The sequence below is a fragment of the Leopardus geoffroyi genome, chromosome B3, assembly GCF_018350155.1.
Source record: "Leopardus geoffroyi isolate Oge1 chromosome B3, O.geoffroyi_Oge1_pat1.0, whole genome shotgun sequence".
Lineage (NCBI taxonomy): Eukaryota > Metazoa > Chordata > Mammalia > Carnivora > Felidae > Leopardus > Leopardus geoffroyi.
In genome coordinates, this window is record NC_059337.1 from 114,903,302 (window position 1) to 114,920,841 (window position 17,540).

Below are 17,540 nucleotides of genomic sequence, written 5' to 3' on the forward strand. Positions count from 1 at the left end.
CATTTAGGCTTTTTCCACAATTTGGCCATTGTTGAGAGTGCTGCTATAAACATTGGGGTACAAGTGCCCCTGTGCATCAGTACTCCTGTATCCCTTGGGTAAATTCCTAGCAGTGCTATTGCTGGGTCATAGGGTAGGTCTATTTTTAATTTTTTGAGGAACTTCCACACTGTTTTCCAGAGTGGAGGCAGCCATCTTTAACAAGGGCCAGGTGCTTTCCCTGGGGGGGGTGGTTTCTCCCCATTGAACTCCCATATTCGTGTCCTCCTCCTTGTACCACCACCACCTCACTAAACTTGCCTCTTTCCAAAAAAAAAAAAGGCGCTTACAGCCCAGAGGTTTGTTTTCACGTTACTTATTTACTTTTATTATTTTGTATTAGAGTCAAGGCATAGACTAAGGGAGGGGCCCTACCAGATGCCAATATTCCCAAATGTTTCTTTCCTGTCGCATGGCACCAAGGGGGACAATTCGTGGTAAATGAGGAAGGCACCCTCCCCACCCCCACCCCCCACCACAAGATGGAGGCAGCTGGTGGCAGTGGTGAGGAGAAAGTGTGGCTGCCACAGCTTGTGGCAAATGGAAGGTGGATGCCAGAAGCCGTCAGTACCACATCTCTCAACAACACCAAATTACTGCCCCAGGATCTACATGGAAGGAGCCGGGGAGTGTGGAAAGACAGAACTCATAATACTTGCTGCCTACTTCCATAGGGAGCTATTGACCTCACTGTTATGCCCCAGAGATCCACGGGAAGGTCTGGTCCGGTGGCCTTGTCTGCCTTTGCCGAGAATGACCATCTTGTTAGGGGAGGGCAAGAAGCGAACGTTTAGTGAGCTCTTTCCGTGAACCACATCGGGCTCAGAACCTGCCATACGTCCTCTCGTCACATCTGCACCACAACCATGTGAACGAGGCGTCTTTCTCCCAGAGGAGGGGAAACTCAGACTCAGTTTGTGTGTTAGCTAGGATAGGCTAGGCTGTGCTGTGGTAACAGTGTCAAGAATGTCAGCGGTTTTATGCGGTTACAGAATATTTCCCACTCACCAGCAGCCTTCCGTGCAGTGACTCAGGGACCCCGGCTGCTTTGACCTTTTCGCACCCCGCGTCAGCACAAGTTTCTGGCACAGCTTGTCGCCACCGGGCCTCCTCCACAGCATGGCGGGGCAAGAGGGAGCCGAGAGACGCAGGCGTGCCTTTCTCACCGCCTGGAAGTGTGCTTCCTCTGTCATTTCATGTGCCAGCAACTAGTCCCACGACCCCGCCCAAGCACAAGAGCGATGAGCCTCCCATGTTCCGGGAGGGCGATGAGGACTGGATAGTGGTGAGCGTAGAGGACGGTGACCACAGGACATTTAACGACCTCCAAGTAGTAAATGGCAGAGTGAAGGTGTTCCGCAACTCAAGAAACTGAAACCAGGAAGGTGAAAAACTTGACTTGCTCAGAGCTAGTCACTGAAATACTCGCACCAGGACTTGGTTCTTCCAAACTTGAAGCCCTTCCTGACACACACAACTCTCCGTGAAAAAACACCCTTTTCCCCAAATTATCTCCTCTCCTCTACCTACTCACCAATGCCTCAAATCCCACCAGCAGGATATTGTGTCATCATCAATACATACAAAACCATTAAAGTGCCACATCGTGTAGCTTTAGGTTTAAGAACACTTGAGAGAATGGAGGGGGACCTGGGTGGCTCAGTCGGTTGAGCGTCCCAGTTTGGCTCAGGTCACGATCTCGTGGTTCATGAGTTTAGCCCCGCGTCAGGCTCTGTGCTGACAGCTCAGAGCCTGGAGGCTGCTTCGGATTCTGTGTCTCCCTCTCTCTCTGCCCCTCCCCAACTCAGACTCTGACTCTCTCTCTCTCTCTCTCAAAAATAAAATAAAAACATTAAAATTTTTTAAAAAAAAAAGAAGAAAGAAAAAAGAACACTTGAGAGGATGGAGAGATCAGGGTGAATGGGAGAGTCCAGGAAAGGTGCACTGAGAAGCCACTGGCCTTGGTGAGATGTGGAAAAAGGAGAAATCCATTCCAGATGAAAATTCATTCCTGATTTTCTTTCCTCTGTTCTATTTTTACTGCATTTAAAAATTTGTAGAGTGCCTTCCATTTACTATTCTATTTAACTTTCCGAACAGTTCTGTTAGGGAATTGAGAGGTTAGTCAGATATTTCTTCCCATTTGACAAGAAACTGAAACTGACATAGTATAAAGTGGTTTATCTAACATCAGAGCAAAGCAAACCAAAGAAAGAAGCAAAAATGTTAAAAAGAAATAATCAGCAATCCTTGTGTGTATAAATTAATACTTTTTAAAGTTTATTTATTTATTTTGAGAGACAGAGAGCAGAGGAGGGGCAGAGAGAGGGAGACACAATCCCAAGCAGGCTCTGCATTGTCAGAGCAGAGCCCAACATAGGGCTCGAACTCACAAATGAGATCCTAACCTGACCCAAAATCAGAGTCAGCCACCTAACCAACTGAGCCACCCAGGGACCCCTCGATTAATACATGTTACAAAAATCAAGTGCTTGATATGAAATATTTCAGAGATACAATGGAATTCATATAATGCATGTATGATATTTAGAATAATAAAACACTATTATCTACCACCCTCTTATTACTAGGGTTCTAAAACATTAGGTCACTTTAAATTTTAAAAATGATATACACCAGGGGCACTTGGATGGCTCAGTTGGTTGAGTGTTTGACTTCAGCTCAAGTCATGATCTCTCATGGTTCCTGGGTTCCAGCCACTCATCAAGCTCTGTGCTGACAGCACAAAGCCTGCTTGGGATTCTCTCTCTTTCTCTCTCTGCCCTTCCCCGACTTGCACTTTCTCTCTCTCTCACAACAAATGAATAAACTTAAAAAAGAAATGATATATACTGGGGAACCTGGGTGGTTCAGTCAGTTGAGCGTCTGACTTCGGCTCAGGTCACGGTCTCGTGGCTGGTGAGTTCAATTCACGCGTGGGACTCTGTGCTGACAGCTCGCACCCTGGAGCCTGCTTCAGATTCTGTGTCTCCCTCTTCTTCTGCCCCTCTCCCCCTTGCACGCTCTCTCTCCCTCTCAAAAATAAACATTAACACCAATTTAAATCTAAAATAAAATTATGTATACCAACATATATATAGCCAAAAGTTAAATCATGCAGACGATGGGAACTTTAAAGTCCCTTTTCTCATCGTGTCCACCTCTGAATCCCACGCCCCTGGAATAACAACCATTGACAATTGGACACATGATCCTATACATGTTCATTTTGGAAAACAAGCCAGTCATATATGTGGGGGGTGGTAATCAAAAGTCATAAAAATGTCTCTAACTTTTGGTCCTGTCACCCTAGTGTGGGAATTTATCCCAGGAAAAGACCCCGCAGGCTTCTGTCTTTTCCTAGAAATGGCCAAGCTCATTCCCAAACGAGTCTTTGCCCTTGTTGTCTTCCTCTGGAACTCTGTTTCCCCAGATTTGCTTATGGTTGGATGTCCACTTAAGTCTCAGCTCAAATGCCACCACCTCTGAGAGGCTGCCCATGGTCACCTGTCTAGACCTGCTCCCTCTCCCCATGGAACCTTGTGGCACGCAGTAGGAATGCACATTTTAGTTCAGAGGATAAACATCCACTCTTGAAAACAGCACCTGGGTTACTTAGGTAAGGGATGTTATTTGACTCACCTTGGAACCCTGGCAGGTACTTCTGCAAAGAAAGAGTTCTTGCTGGCTTTCAAGACTCCAAAAAACCGGCTGAGTGGGAAGTCAGGCCAGCCTGGGGCCAACCTGACTGTCGTTTCTTCCAGCAATCTTTCAGATGCAGTGACTGCAAACGGGAGAGTTACCCTCCCACTAAAGCATTTTCCTTCTTGGCTTCTAAAACAAAGAAGAGGTAAAGAAAATTCAATGGGTGAGAGTCTGTCAAAATAACACCTAGGCAACACTTAATTAAGATGAATAATTTCAACACTCTCAAGGCAGACAATGGAAACATTAAGAGTTTCCACCAAAACATAAATTGGGCCAAGTGGGCGGGGTCTCCAGAAGTTTCCATGAAAATTCCCAGTTGGGGGAGTGGGGGAGAGGTTTCTTGCTTAGGGATGGGGGGGACGGTGGGGGTTTGGGGTGGAGGGGGATGGGGAGTGGGGGTTAGGGAGAAGATGGGAGAAAGGGAAGCCTAGATCAGAGTTCCACAAACACACGCTAAGTTGTTTGGGCTGAAGAACTCTAACTTTTCTCCTTATAGCAAAATAAAATATGTTTACTACAGAGGAGTCAAAAGAAAAATCAAAACCTCACATAATCCTACCACTCAGAAAGGCAATATTTATGTAATGTCTTCTTACAGTGGTTATTTTCTTAGCACACATATACTTTAAATTTAAAAAAATAATTTTATTTATTTATTTTATTTTAATTTTGTTTTGTTAAGTAAACTGTAGGCCCAATGTAGGGCTTGAACTCAAGAGCCTGAGATCAAGTGTCACACACTCTAAGTTAGCCAGGCACTCCCTTTAAATTTTTTAATGTGATTATACTATACACTGCTCTATAAAGTGCTTTTTTTTACTTAATAACATATTGTGAACATTTTCCCATGCCATTAAATACCACCCAACATTGTCATTTTTTTTTTTTTATGGCTGTATAGTATCACATTGTATGGCTGTGTCATATAAGCAATGCCCTCTCATTGAAAATGTAAGTTCCTGATTTTTTTTTAATGTTTACTTATTTTTGAGAGACAGAGAGTGCGGGAGAGGCAGAGAGAGAGAGGGAGACAGAGGACCCGAAGCGGGCTCCGCGCTGACAGCAGAGAACCTGATGTGGGACTTGAACCCACACACCAGGAGATCATGCCCTGAGCTGAAGCCGGATGCTTAATCAACTGAGCCACCCAGGCACCCCAGGTGTTTCTGACTTTTATAAGCAATTTATCAATGACTATTTCTGAAATGCATACATGATTATTTCCCTAGGACTAATTCCCAGAAGTGGAATTTCTGTGTACATAAAATTCTAAGGGTTTTTCTATGCACCTGCTGTGGACAGCACATTTGTTAGTTTGAGGAGCATTGATCGGTGTGGTCTGCTACCTTAATACTTGTTTTCTCCACCTACACTTTTACTGAGTGTAGTGACACCGAGCGAGGAACAACGCACAGTTTACATTCAGATGGGAATTTCTGCCTTCCAAGGAGCTCGTGTTTTAAAGAAAACCTTTTTGATTTCTGATCCGGGCAAACCTAAAGCAAATCAATTAAACAGAAAGAATGATTAACTAATTGGTCAAGTAAATTAAAAACAGAAAGCTAATAGAAGACCTGGACCTTTCCTGTTTGCTTGTGTTAAATAATTAGTTAACTAATTACTTAGTTATTTTATGTGTTAAGTTTCCACATGTGCATTTGTACTTCAGATGTGTCTTTTAGGGCAGACACCGCTGACTACCTGCCCAGTAATCCTTCTCAGTCCTCTTCTCCACTTTCTGCTTCCCCCCATGGACAATGAAAAACCCCAAAACTCACTTTCCGAGTCTCCCCAGCAGCTAAGGGTGACCCATCTTTGCCCTGTGAGAACCAAGGGGACATCTGTTGCAAGGATCTAAGAAAGGTTTTTCCCCGCTTGACAAAAGAAGTCAAAAAGCAAACTCTTAGTGCATTGGCCCTGCACCTCATTCCCAACCTCTGAACGCTGTCATGTGGGTGAATGATTCCAGGAGCTGTGGCAGCCATCTTATAACCATGAGGCGACAAGCCTAAGGATAAAAACAAAAAACAAAAAACTCTAATAATCATTTGTCTTCAATTACATCAGGGGGTTGCTGAGCCTACCCTGGAATCTAACTCCCAAAATAAATATCTTTACGGTTTAAGTTAGGGTTCTCAAAGTTTGTGGCTAAGTTAGCATGTTAGGATCACCTGGGAAGGTTTACAATTCTTGATGCCCAAGCCATAGCTCATACCAGTAAAGTCAGCATCCCAGGGAGGAGTGGGGAAGGTAGGTGGTACTCAGGCATCAGAACTTTTAAAAATCTGCTGATTCCAAGGTGTAGCAAATTTGAGAACCTGTAGCATAAGCCAGTGCTTCTCAGACTTTAATGTGCTTATGAATCATCCGGGAATTTCACTAAACTAAGACTGATTCGGTAGGTCTTAGCTTCTATAGCCTTAGCAAGATCCTAGTTGATGTTGATGTTGCTGGTTCAGGGACCATACTTTTGAGTAGCAAGCATCACTGTCCCATTGGCCTAAGGCATCCTAACTGGTACATCCTTTTTCTAGATGTCGAAGTCATCCTCATTTCACTGGTGTGGGAGGAGGCGGCCCTTTGGGAAGAGGGAGACAGCAGGAGGGCCTTCACCCTGCCAGAGGCCTGTTAGCCCCTCTGTGTCACCAGGCCACCAGCCGGAGCTGATGGGCTCCTAAGTGAATGCTCATCCAGTAGCAAGCGAACTCCTGGGCTGCAAGGCTGTAGACTGCTGATGTCCCATCCCCTGCCAAGCCAGCTTTTCCGACCAGACCCACCCAGGCATAAGCAGTCTTGGCCAAAGGGCTCTAACTAGAGCTCACCCTTCATTTTGGGGCCTTCCTCCACCAGCCTCCATCTCAGCTCTGCTCTTGGCTGATAGTGAGTGGGTGGCGCTTAAGGTAGCATCTTTCTCTTTGGTTGCTAACAGTCAGGCTTCCAGAAACAGTCAAGGTGAAATTTCAGGCCAGAGAGGAAAAGCACCGGCCGAGGCCCTCCAACCCCTTCAGGGTTGCCTGAGTATTTATCCTTCCTTCCCTCTTTCCTTCCAGTCTCAGGGAGGACATGCCAGCCTCCCAACTAACACCGTGGTCCCCTGTCCACCTCTGCGGCTCTGAAGTCCCTCGGCAAGGTCATCAGTGACCACCCACCTTCTCCATCTTCTGCTCGCAGGTCCAAACGGCTCGTCTACGGTTCCATTTCCCTGTTCCCTTGTGTAGCAACGTCCCTCGAGGAGATTCGTCTGCCCTAGCATCTCGGTCCCCTGCCGTCCTATTCAACCTGTGCTCACTCTTCTGAGGCCTCGGTCCCCACTGCCCCGCTGAAGCTCTCTTGTCCAGCTCACCCGTGACCTCCAACGTGCCAGTCCAGACTGCCAGCGGTTTTGGGCACAGTCGAGCCTCCCCTGTGCTGCCGGTGTGCCTTCCTTTGGTCAGTACAGCTCATCTTTCCTCTCTGCCTCCTCTCTTTCAGTCTCCCGGGCTGGTTCCACCTCCTCTCCCTGGTAGAGGCCCAGGGTTCAGTGCTCACTTCCCTCCCCTTCCCTTCTAAGTTTCTCCAGGGATCCCATCTCTCCCGTAACTGTCAGCCCCACCCGCAAGCCATGCCCAACCCCAGACACGAGCTTCACGGCTTCAGCTGCATACTAATATCTCCACGGGGGTGGCCCACGGGCACCTCAAACGTCACGTGTCCCGAGCGGAATTCTCAACGTCCCCTCACCGGCACCGTTGACCTGGAAGCTCATGAGGCAAACCTAGGAATTTGCCTTGCCTCCTCATTCCTCACACCTGCCTCCATTCCATCATCAAATCCCGTCAGCTCAACTTCCATAGTATGTCAGCAGCTTTCGAATCCCTTGCTCTGGGTGCCTCCGAAGCCAGTCCCTGGCCTCCTGTCGGTCACATAGAGAGAGCTGGGTTCCACGGGCCCAGAGCTGCGGCCCTGCCTACCTCTGCACCCCCAGGTGCCACCACACTCTCCTTTCCAAAGCTGCAGCCACGTTGACCTCCTCATCATGCCTCAAGTTCCTTCTCACAGCAGGACCTCTGTTCCTTCCCCCAAATCTCCTTGTCCCACTCCCTTCCCTCAGGCCTCTGCTCAGGTCAGGGTCTTCTCTTCAGAGGCCTCCCCAGCCCACAAGTAGAAATAGCTCACCTTTCCACTCCACTCACTCTCTCTCCCATTATCCCGATTCATCTTTCTTCCTGACACCATTCGACTGGACTAGGTTCCATATTGGTTTGTTTATTGTTCTGTTGTCTGTTCCCCTTCTGGTATGTAAACTCCATGAGAGCAGGGCGTTGTTTGCTTCCTTCACAGCTAACTTGCAGAGCCAAGCTCCATGCCTGGCACGTAGCAAGTATGGAATGAATGAATGAATGAATGAATGGGCCTGTGTTGCCTTGGGCACTTGACACATGCTGTGAGGAAGGTGCCTTGGCTCAGGCTAATCCACCTAAGAGATCACATGTCTGCCTCAGAGCTGCTTCGAGAGAAGATGCCGGGACTGTTCCCATGTCCTGTGGTCCCCAGAGCCATGGCTGCCACCCCTGTGTCTGCCTCCCAGGGGTCGCTCAGCCAGCCCTGCGGGCCATTTGGACCCTGGTTCCTTTCATTGCCAGTCCTGGGTCTCCACAGGCCTAGATCAGAGCTGTGGACTAAGAGCAGGAGCTCTTCTGGGACTGAAAGCCACCCCCACACCCTCTCTGTCCTGCATCTAGCTTCCCTGGAGGATAGTGTGCAGTCCTTTCAGCCTAGGCGGACAGGTTAGAGAAGACTACCTTGGAGGCTGCCCTAGGGTGAACTGATTAGCCCCAGGAATTATATATATATATATATATATATATATATATATATATATTTCATTTATTTTTGAGAGAGAGAGAGAGAGAGCACAAGTGGGGAAGGTGCAGAGAGAGAGAAAGAGAGACATAGCATGTGAAGCAGGCTCCAGGCTTTGAGCTGTCAACACAGAGCCCGATGTGGGGCTCGAAGTCACAAACCTCGAGATCATGACCTGAGCTGACGTCGGACGCTCAACCCACTGAGCCACCAGGTGCCCCTGTCCCAGAAGTGCTTCAGAGGAAATAAACAGATAAATGGATGGATGGATGGATAGATGGATGGGTAAATAACAGCTCCTCTTGCCTCTCTATTTACTATCCTTGAAATTCTACCCTTAGAAACTCATTCTTAGGGTGGCTCAGTCAGTTAAGCATCCAACTTTGGCTCAGGTCATGATCTCACAGCTCATGAGTTCGAGTCCCGAATCAGGCTCTGTGCTGTCAGCACAGAACCTGCTTGGGATTTTCCCTCCCTCTCTCTCTTTGCCCTTCCCTGGCTTGCATGCATACACAAGTATGCTTTCTCTCTCTCTCTCTCTCTCTCTCTCAAATAAATAACTAAACATAGAAAGAAAGAAAAAGAAAGAAAGAAAGAAAGAAAGAAAGAAAGAAAGAAAGAAAGAAAGAAAGAAAGAAAGAAAGAAAGAAAGAAAAGGAAAGGAAAGAAAAGAAAAAGACCCTCTGGCTGTGGACAAAATAGTGAAGGACATGGACCCGTGCCAAGATGGCAAAGCGGGCTTCCAGAACTTCTGTTCACTAACTACTGGGCTCACCATCTCCTGCAGTGAATGACTACTTTGTAGTACCCACGAAGCAGAAGGGAAACAGGAGGCAACACCGAGCAACACTGTGCCCAGTGAGAGCTCTCTCGGAGGGTCGCCTAAGGAATCCGCCCCACTGCTTCCCACTGGATAAAGGATTCTGTGAGCAGATCAGGGCCCTCGGAAAATGTACAATAAAATCCAATCCCCATTTGAGAAGCAGACGAAGAAAAGTCAGTGAAAACCAAACAAACTTTTGATTTTTATACTGCCTGCACCCTCCTTCCCTCAGTAAACAACTTCCTCTTTTAGTTCCAAAAAAGAAGGAAAAGAAAGAAAGAAAGAAAGAAAGAAAGAAAGAAAGAAAGAAAGAAAGACAGAAAGAGAGAAAGAGAGGGAAGGAGGAAGGGAGGGAGGGAGGAAGGGAGAGAGAAAGAAAGAAAGAAAGAAAGAAAGAAAGAAAGAAAGAAAGAAAGAAAGAAAGAAATTCTTTTTTTTTTTTTTTAACGTTTATTCATTGTTGAGAGAGAGAGACAGAGCATGAGCGGGGAAGGGGCAGAGAGAGAGGGAGACACAGAATCTGAAGCAGGCTTCAGGCTCTGAGCTGTCAGTACAGAGCCCAACACAAGGCTTGAACTCACAAACTGCGAGATCATGACCTAAGCCACAGTCAGACGCTCAACCAACTGGCCACCCAGGTGCCCCAAGAAAGAAATTCTCAAGAAATGACAGGAATGCAGCAAGAAGTCTCCCAGCCCACACCCCTGCTGTCCCCCCGCCCCGCCCCCCAGCCCTCCCTCAGCAAAAGTGCCTCCTCTCTCTCCCAGGCCTCACCACCTGGGCCTCTTCATGGTGGCCAGGTAGGCCCAGAGACCCAGGCTGCTTATTCCTCACACGTCTTCCAGAAGTTTCCATATCTTACTGTGCAAATACAATCATTAGAAAAAAGCGATCCCTCAGGAATGGATTAAAGGTGTAGATTCATCTGGTTTGGAGCCTATGCTTGGAGGCTGTAGTCCAAGCAAACACTCTGGTCTCCTTACACAGAGACCCTCAGGTGACACTGTAAGAGAGGCTGCTGCCTGGGCCTCTGCCCCCAGGGACCCTGATCTGCCTCGTCTGGGGCACCCTGGGTCTCAGGACTTGAATGCTTTCTGCCCCCCGCCCCCTGCCACCCCCCATGGACTCTCCTGTGCAGTCAGGGCCGAGGGCCGCTGACTTTCCGGGCTGGCTAATAGGCGTTGACTGGAACGAAGGCCCTGGATACGTGGGCATCTCTCTGGATGGGCTGAGTCACTCAGCCGCCCCGCCAGCCGTGAACAATTCAGCCTGGCGAGCGTTTCTGAAGAAGTCTGGTGCCAGGCCCTGCCTGTTGCTGGGGAAATGCTAAGAGATGTGGTCCCTCTCAGAGTTTCCATTCACCATGGAAAGTCAGAGCTCAGGAAGCGGCTCCACAGCCACGCTGGGCTCTGGCGATGAAGTGCAGGGTAAGGGGAGGAAATGGCTGCCAGGGAGGGGGCAGTGACCAGTGCCAGGCTGGCTCTGGTGCCAGCTATCTGCCAGCTGGCTCATTCCTCCCCTGCAAACCTGCAGGGAAGGCATGTTATGGGAGAGGAAGCAAGGGCTACAGAGTTGAAGGACTGGCCCAGAACCCAGCTTCTGTCTCTGTCCAGATGCTATGTGCAGGCACAAAGACAGCCCAGAGAGACAGCCTCTGACATTTGTCCCTGAGGGTTGGAGGGGTACTTAGATGCTTGCCGCCCAGAGGTTAGGATCCCTGCATCAGCTGGGGGGTCAAGAAGAGCCCCAACGCCCTCAGGTCCGCTGTGTCCACATGACCCCATCCACCCAAGGCCCTGGCTCACTCTGCTTGCTCTAAGAGCTTGGGTACTCTGGTCTTACCTCCCCTACCGGACTGTGGGACCCACCAGGGGTGGAGGACAGGATTCCCCATTACCCACCCTTATTGCCCACCCCACCTCTCCGGTGCAGAGCAGACACCCAGCAAATCAGGCACCAGGCAGCTATCAGGGGCACAAGAGTTCTGAGTGGGCCCAGCGGGCCTTGGATTGGAGAGGTGGCATAGAGAAGCCAGGGGTCAAGAACCAAACCATCCCAGCTGAGTGACGGTGGACTTAACCTCAGTGTCCTCAGTTATAAAATGAAGACATTCACAGCATTGCTGTGAGGAATGCTGGTGTGAGAGAAAGCATGGAGAGCACCTGTACAGCACAATAAATTATTGTTCCAACTGTTGCTATTATTGATATCATATTATTATTGTTGATGCCTATTTCCCGGTTTGGCTCTGGGCCAGCCCCAGTTACAGATTTTGGACTCTGAGCTTGGGCCACTGCCATGGGCTTCTCTGGCCTTTTTCTTAATCCTGGGGCTGGTCAGACCAGGTCACATTTACAGCCAATGACCTTGGTGGACTTGGTATCCACAAGACCAGTGGCACTCAGCTGTGGCTGCATGTTAGAATCACCTGGGGAACTTTTAAAAATCCTGATGCCCCATTAAAATAAAAATCTCTCATGGTAAGACCCAGGCATCAATATTTTTTAAAGTTCTCCACGAGATTCCAACCAGCAGCCAACATTGAGGTCTAGTGCTTAACGCTCATTTCTCACGCACGGAAGAGGCAGTACTCTGGTGGCCAGAGACTGGCTGGAGAGTCAGACAAGTGGCTCTTGACCTACTAGCCACATGACCTTGGGCAAGTTACTTAAGAATCCTCTGACTCAATTTCCTCATTGATAAAATGGAGGCCGTATCAACCTCACGGTTGGGTTTTGAGGCATAGCCTGAAGTTAAATAGGGTGCCTGATACATAATAGGAATTTAACATGTATTTTTTAAAGTTTATTTTTATTTATTTTCAGAGAGAGTTAGAGAGAAAGCAGGGAAGGGGCAAAGATAGAGGGAGACAGAAAATCCCCAAGCAGGCTCCGTGCTGTCAGCGCAGAGCCCAGTGTGGGGCTCAGATTCACAAACTGTGAGATCATGACCTGAGCCCAAATCAAGAGTCTGACGCTTACCCAACTGAACCACCCATGTGTCCCAGGAATTTAATATGTGTTATTATTTATAGTCCATAACTCAAAGCTCCCCTCAATGGTTGGGTATACCTTCTAACATGCTCAAGAAGATATTATCCACTTGTGAGGAATAAGCCCAGCGACCCAATCAAAGGAGGGTCGTGGAGACCCTGAGCACAGTGAAGTGAGGCTTTAATCAATGTTCTTGCACGAGTGGGCATATGATGGACAGGCACACTCCCGGCAGTTACCGCAGACAATTTATCTCCTAGCATTCAAGCCCCTCCCCCGGTTCCTCATTGGCTGAGTACTACAGAGGTCACAGCCTTACCGGAAGTGCCTATGCCCACGTGAGGCAAAAAGTAGTCTGACTGGAACAAATGTCCATTCCTTGAGGTGATGCAGAGACTTGAGTTCTTTGGTGCATGCTCATTGCAAAGCCTGTGAAAAAAATAAGCCCGCAAAAAACTAAGCCCACGAAATGGAAAGGAGAAGAAGAACCAGGAAGTGAAGTGTCTAAGGATTTGGGAGTCCACTGTTGGGTGTGTGTGTGTGGGTCGGGGGAGGGTTGTACATATTTCCAATAGGTTGTAAACCTATTGTTAACTAGACAGCACAGCTTTTATTTGGTATTTCTGAAAATGAATCATTTCACTTCTCACACCAACCGCAGCCTGCCCCCCCGCCAAAAATTTTTAAATTCTTTCTCCTGAGGCCACATGAATCCACTTGTAAGCCTTGTCTGTTCCACGCTTGCCTCACACCATTGCCAACTAATTTCTTGGGATTATTGTAATGCTTATAAGATTGCTCCTGGGTCCCATCTTAGAAGCTTCTTTGTGTCCTCCTTGGGTCTGATTTGCAAGGCACTGCTGTTACTAGTGGGTCTCCATGGGACAGGACTTAATCATTTGGAGTCTTCAAATACCTGAGTTAGGAATGAGGAGAGGGTCCGCCATGCAGTCATTCACCCAGGAAAAGCTGCAGAGCCTGACTGAAATGTTGTTTCCTTGCTTTGGGCTAAAAGTATCTTACCTCATACCGATTGGAAGTCCTGGCAGTTAGATGCCCTTGATTAATTAAAATGCAAAAATAGGGGCACCTAGTGGCTCAGTTCATTGAGCTTCCGACTCTGGGTTTTGGATCAGGACATCATCTGTTCATGGGTTGGAGTCCTGTGTTGGGCTCTGTACTGATGGTGTGGAGCCTGCTTGGGATTCTCTCTCTCTCCCTCTCTCTCTCTCTCTGCCCCATGTCCTCTCTTTCAAAATAAATAAATAAACTTAAAAAAAATAAGGAAAATATAAAAATAGATCAATGATTACCCATTAAATGCATATTTCCTCCACAAACTTCTCAAATATGAAGATTTCTAGAAAAAAATCCTGGCCAAAGGAGGGATCATTGGTAATGGCATGGTCAGGGACCCTTGGACAGGACAGGAGCAATCAGGATGTAGTGGTGGGACAACTCTAGCCATTTCATAGTCCTGCCTTGGGGCTCAGGTTAAAACAAGATGCTGTTCTGGCAGGAAGGGCTCATCTTTGTATTCTGAGGAAGAGTGAGGAAGAGTGAGGAAGAGTGAGGAGGCCACACCCACAGAACTGCCATCGTAGATGAGCGGTGGGAGCTGAATTACAGGGCACCCATCATGGTAGAGGCTTTGCCTTACTAGATATGATTAGTGTAATAGATGACATCTCTGTGCTCCCACTACATATCAAACATCTGACCTTCTCTTGCTAAGTTCTACCAACAACCCCATGAATTAGACACTAATGGCCCCAGAGAGAGTTTCTTCCTTCCTTCATTCATTCAAAAATATTTATTGGGCTCTCACCATATGCTCAGCCTTTTTGGGGAGCAAACACCATGGCAGTCCCTGCCCCATGGCGTTCACAGGCTAGTGAGGGAGATGAATACTACTTATATAACTAACACACAGATCGATGTATCAGAATACTTTTGGCAACGTGTCAGGTTGAGCTATTTCAGGTAGCCTTTCTCTTGCTACCATATAGAAATGTTGCATAAGGCATAAGAAAATGCTTGAAAATACACAGTTGAGTGCAAAAGAAAGAAAAGAAATCCTCAGATTCCAGAGATAGTGCAAGAACTCAAAGCCAGGATAAGGAAGGGGAGCTCAGCCGATGATTCATGGAGTTTTGACTAGACAAAGGCCCTAAGACCTGGAGCCTGGAGTCTAAGGCCCTTTCAAAGACAGGAGGTAGCCCCAGGCTGTCTGAGGCAGGAGAGCTGGAATGAATTCCTCCAAACCTATCCTTTTAAGGCTTGAGGCCTTAAAAGGAGCCCTAGTCAGGGAAAAAGAAGGCTGGGCAAACTCTACCAACCAGGCCTGCAGAAGGCGCAGCAAAACTTTCTCACCATCCTGAGCCAGGATGGGAGAAAAGTTTCCGTGAAAAGTGGAAGGTCCAGGCCTGAACCATATGGAAGAAAGAGGTGGACTGCTGTATCCCTATCTCTTGTTGTGCCACTGGTCCCAGGACTCTTGTGCCAAAAAGTTAACATAAAAATTAGTTCAGAACTTAGGGCCCCGACAGAAGCAAACCCCAAAGTCCTATGTAAGAACATTTTGCAACGTAGGGCTCACAAACATCCCACAGCGAAAACAACTCCTGATGAAGATGAGTTCCCAATCAAAATTACAAACCACACAGGGAAAAAAACTATCATAAGAGATAATCAGTAAACACAAAAACACAACAAGACAAAATACAGAAGAATTCACCCTCGCAGAAGTAGAAATTATAGAAAAATCTGAAAATAAAATAAACATTTTATGTGCTTATAAAGAATTTTTTTTAAATTTATTTATTTTGGGAGAGAGAGAGAGAGAGCGGGAAGGGCAGAGAGAGAGAGAAAGGGAGAGAGAGTGAATCCCAAGCAGGTTCTGCACTGTCAGCATAGAGCCAGATGCAGGGCTCAAACTCACAGACCATGAGATCATGATGTGAGCCAAAATCAACAGCTGGATGCTTAACCAACTGAGCCACCTAGGCGCCCCCATTATAAAGAATTAAAAAAATTTTTAATGTTTATTCATTTTTTGAGAGACAGAGAGACAGAGACAGAGTAAGAGTGGGGGAGGGGCAGAGAGAGAGGGAGACACAGAATTTGAAACAGGCTCCAGGCTCCAAGCTGTCAGCACAGAGCCCAACACAGGGCTCGAACTCAGGAACTGGGAGATCATGACCTGAGCCAAAGTTGGATGCTTAACTGAATGAGCCACTCAGGCATCAGCCATTTTAAAAGAAAGGATGCCTGGCTAGCTCAGTTGGTGGAGTGTGCAACTCTTGATCTTGGGGCTGTGGGTTCAAGCCCCACGTTAGGTATAGAGATTGCTTAAAAATAAAATCTTAAAAAAGAAAGAAAGATAAGACACAGTAATAAAGAATAGAATAATATGAAAAACTTGATGGGAAACAAGCCAAATAGAAGTTGTAGAAATGAAAAAATAGTTTTAATAAATTATTGATTATAACTGATAGTTTTTTTTTTTTTTCAACGTTTATTCATTTTTGGGACAGAGAGAGACAGAGCATGAACGGGGGAGGGGCAGAGAGAGAGGGAGACACAGAATCGGAAACAGGCTCCAGGCTCTGAGCCATCAGCCCAGAGCCTGATGCAGGGCTCGAACTCACGGACCGCGAGATCGTGACCTGGCTGAAGTCGGACGCCTAACCGACTGCGCCACCCAGGCGCCCCATATAACTGATAGTTTGAACGACAGAATAGGACGTTTAGCAAGTTAGTAAGTACCTCTAGAAAACAAATCACTCTGCTGGTATACAGCGAGAAAATGAAGAGAAGAAAAATATGGGAGCAACCGTGGCTAAGAGATACAGAGAAAGAAATGACAAGATCTAGCATACCTTAGTGAACATAGCCAGAAGAATGGAGAAAATGGCTAAAAATTGATCAAAATTGAAGAAAAATCTCAATCTTCAGATTGAAAACCACCCAAGAGTCTAGAGAAAATACACAACACATATTCATACCTTAGGCACAGGGTGGAAAATCTGGAGAACAGCAAAGCCAAGCAGGTAGTATCTGAAAGTGTTGTAGTTCTATGAAGAAGTACACAGTTTGAGAACAACATGTAAGTACAGAGTGGGGGAGAAAGGGGGTGCTCATCTTCCCTAGAGGTCAAGGAAAATGTGATGATTAATTTTACATGTCAACTTGGCTAGGCTGTGGTACCCAGTTATATTGCTGTGAAGGTCATTTTTAATTTTTAATTTATTATTAAAAATTTCTTTTAAGTTTATTTATTTTTGAGATAGCACACAAGCGAGAGAGGGGCAGAGAGAGAGAGGGAGACACAGAATCCGAAGCAGGCTCCAGGCTCTGAGCTGTCAGCACAGAGCCTGACTTGGGGCTCAAACCCATGAATCATGAGATCATCATCTAAGCCAAAGTCGGACGCTTATTCGACTGAGCCACCCAGGCAGCCGCCTCTGCAGGTATTTATTTATTTTATTTTATTTTTTAAGTTATTTTTAATGTTATTTATTTTTAAGAGAGATAGAGAGAGACAGAGTGCAAGTGGGGGAGGGGCAGAGAGAGAGGGAGACAGAAAATCCAGAGCAGGCTCCAGGCTCTGAGCTGTCAGCACAGAGCCCCACATGGTGCTTGAACTCACGAGCCATGACATCATGACCCAAGCCGAAGTCAGATGCTTAACTGACTGAGCTGACAGGCGCTCCTGAAGGTATTTATTTTAGATGTGATTAACATTTACAATCAGCGGATTTTAAGTAGAGCAGACAACCCTCCACAAGGTGGGTGGGTCTCATCCAGTCAGTTGAAGGCCTTAGGAGCAAAGGCTGAGGTCTCAGAAGAAGGAATTCTGCCTCAAATCTACAACACAGAAACCCAACCTGCTACCCCGTGGATTTTGGACTCAGGACTGCAACATAACTCCTACCTGAATTTCCACTGTAAAGATCTCTGGATCGATAAATGTGTCATTTCTCTCCATTTCATATTAACATAAATCCCTAACTATTAACCCCCTAGAGCGATTCTGTGTTCAGTCAAGTCTGAGAACCACGAAGCGAGAGTATGGCAGGTGCCCATGCAGGAGTCTGGGCCATCCACCCTGAGTTGGCCATGATCTTGTTTGC

At 47.0% G+C, this 17,540-nt stretch overlaps 1 long non-coding RNA gene across 1 annotated transcript; it reads right to left on the reverse strand.

The window, feature by feature from the left end:
* Nucleotides 1–342: 342 nt before the first annotated feature.
* LOC123582313 lies at nt 343–3,775 on the reverse strand. Its single transcript, XR_006704309.1, has 2 exons — nt 3,682–3,775; nt 343–1,410 (listed from the first exon to the last, which is right to left on the reverse strand). It is a non-coding gene; the product is annotated as an uncharacterized LOC123582313 (long non-coding RNA).
* Nucleotides 3,776–17,540: the final 13,765 nt, after the last annotated feature.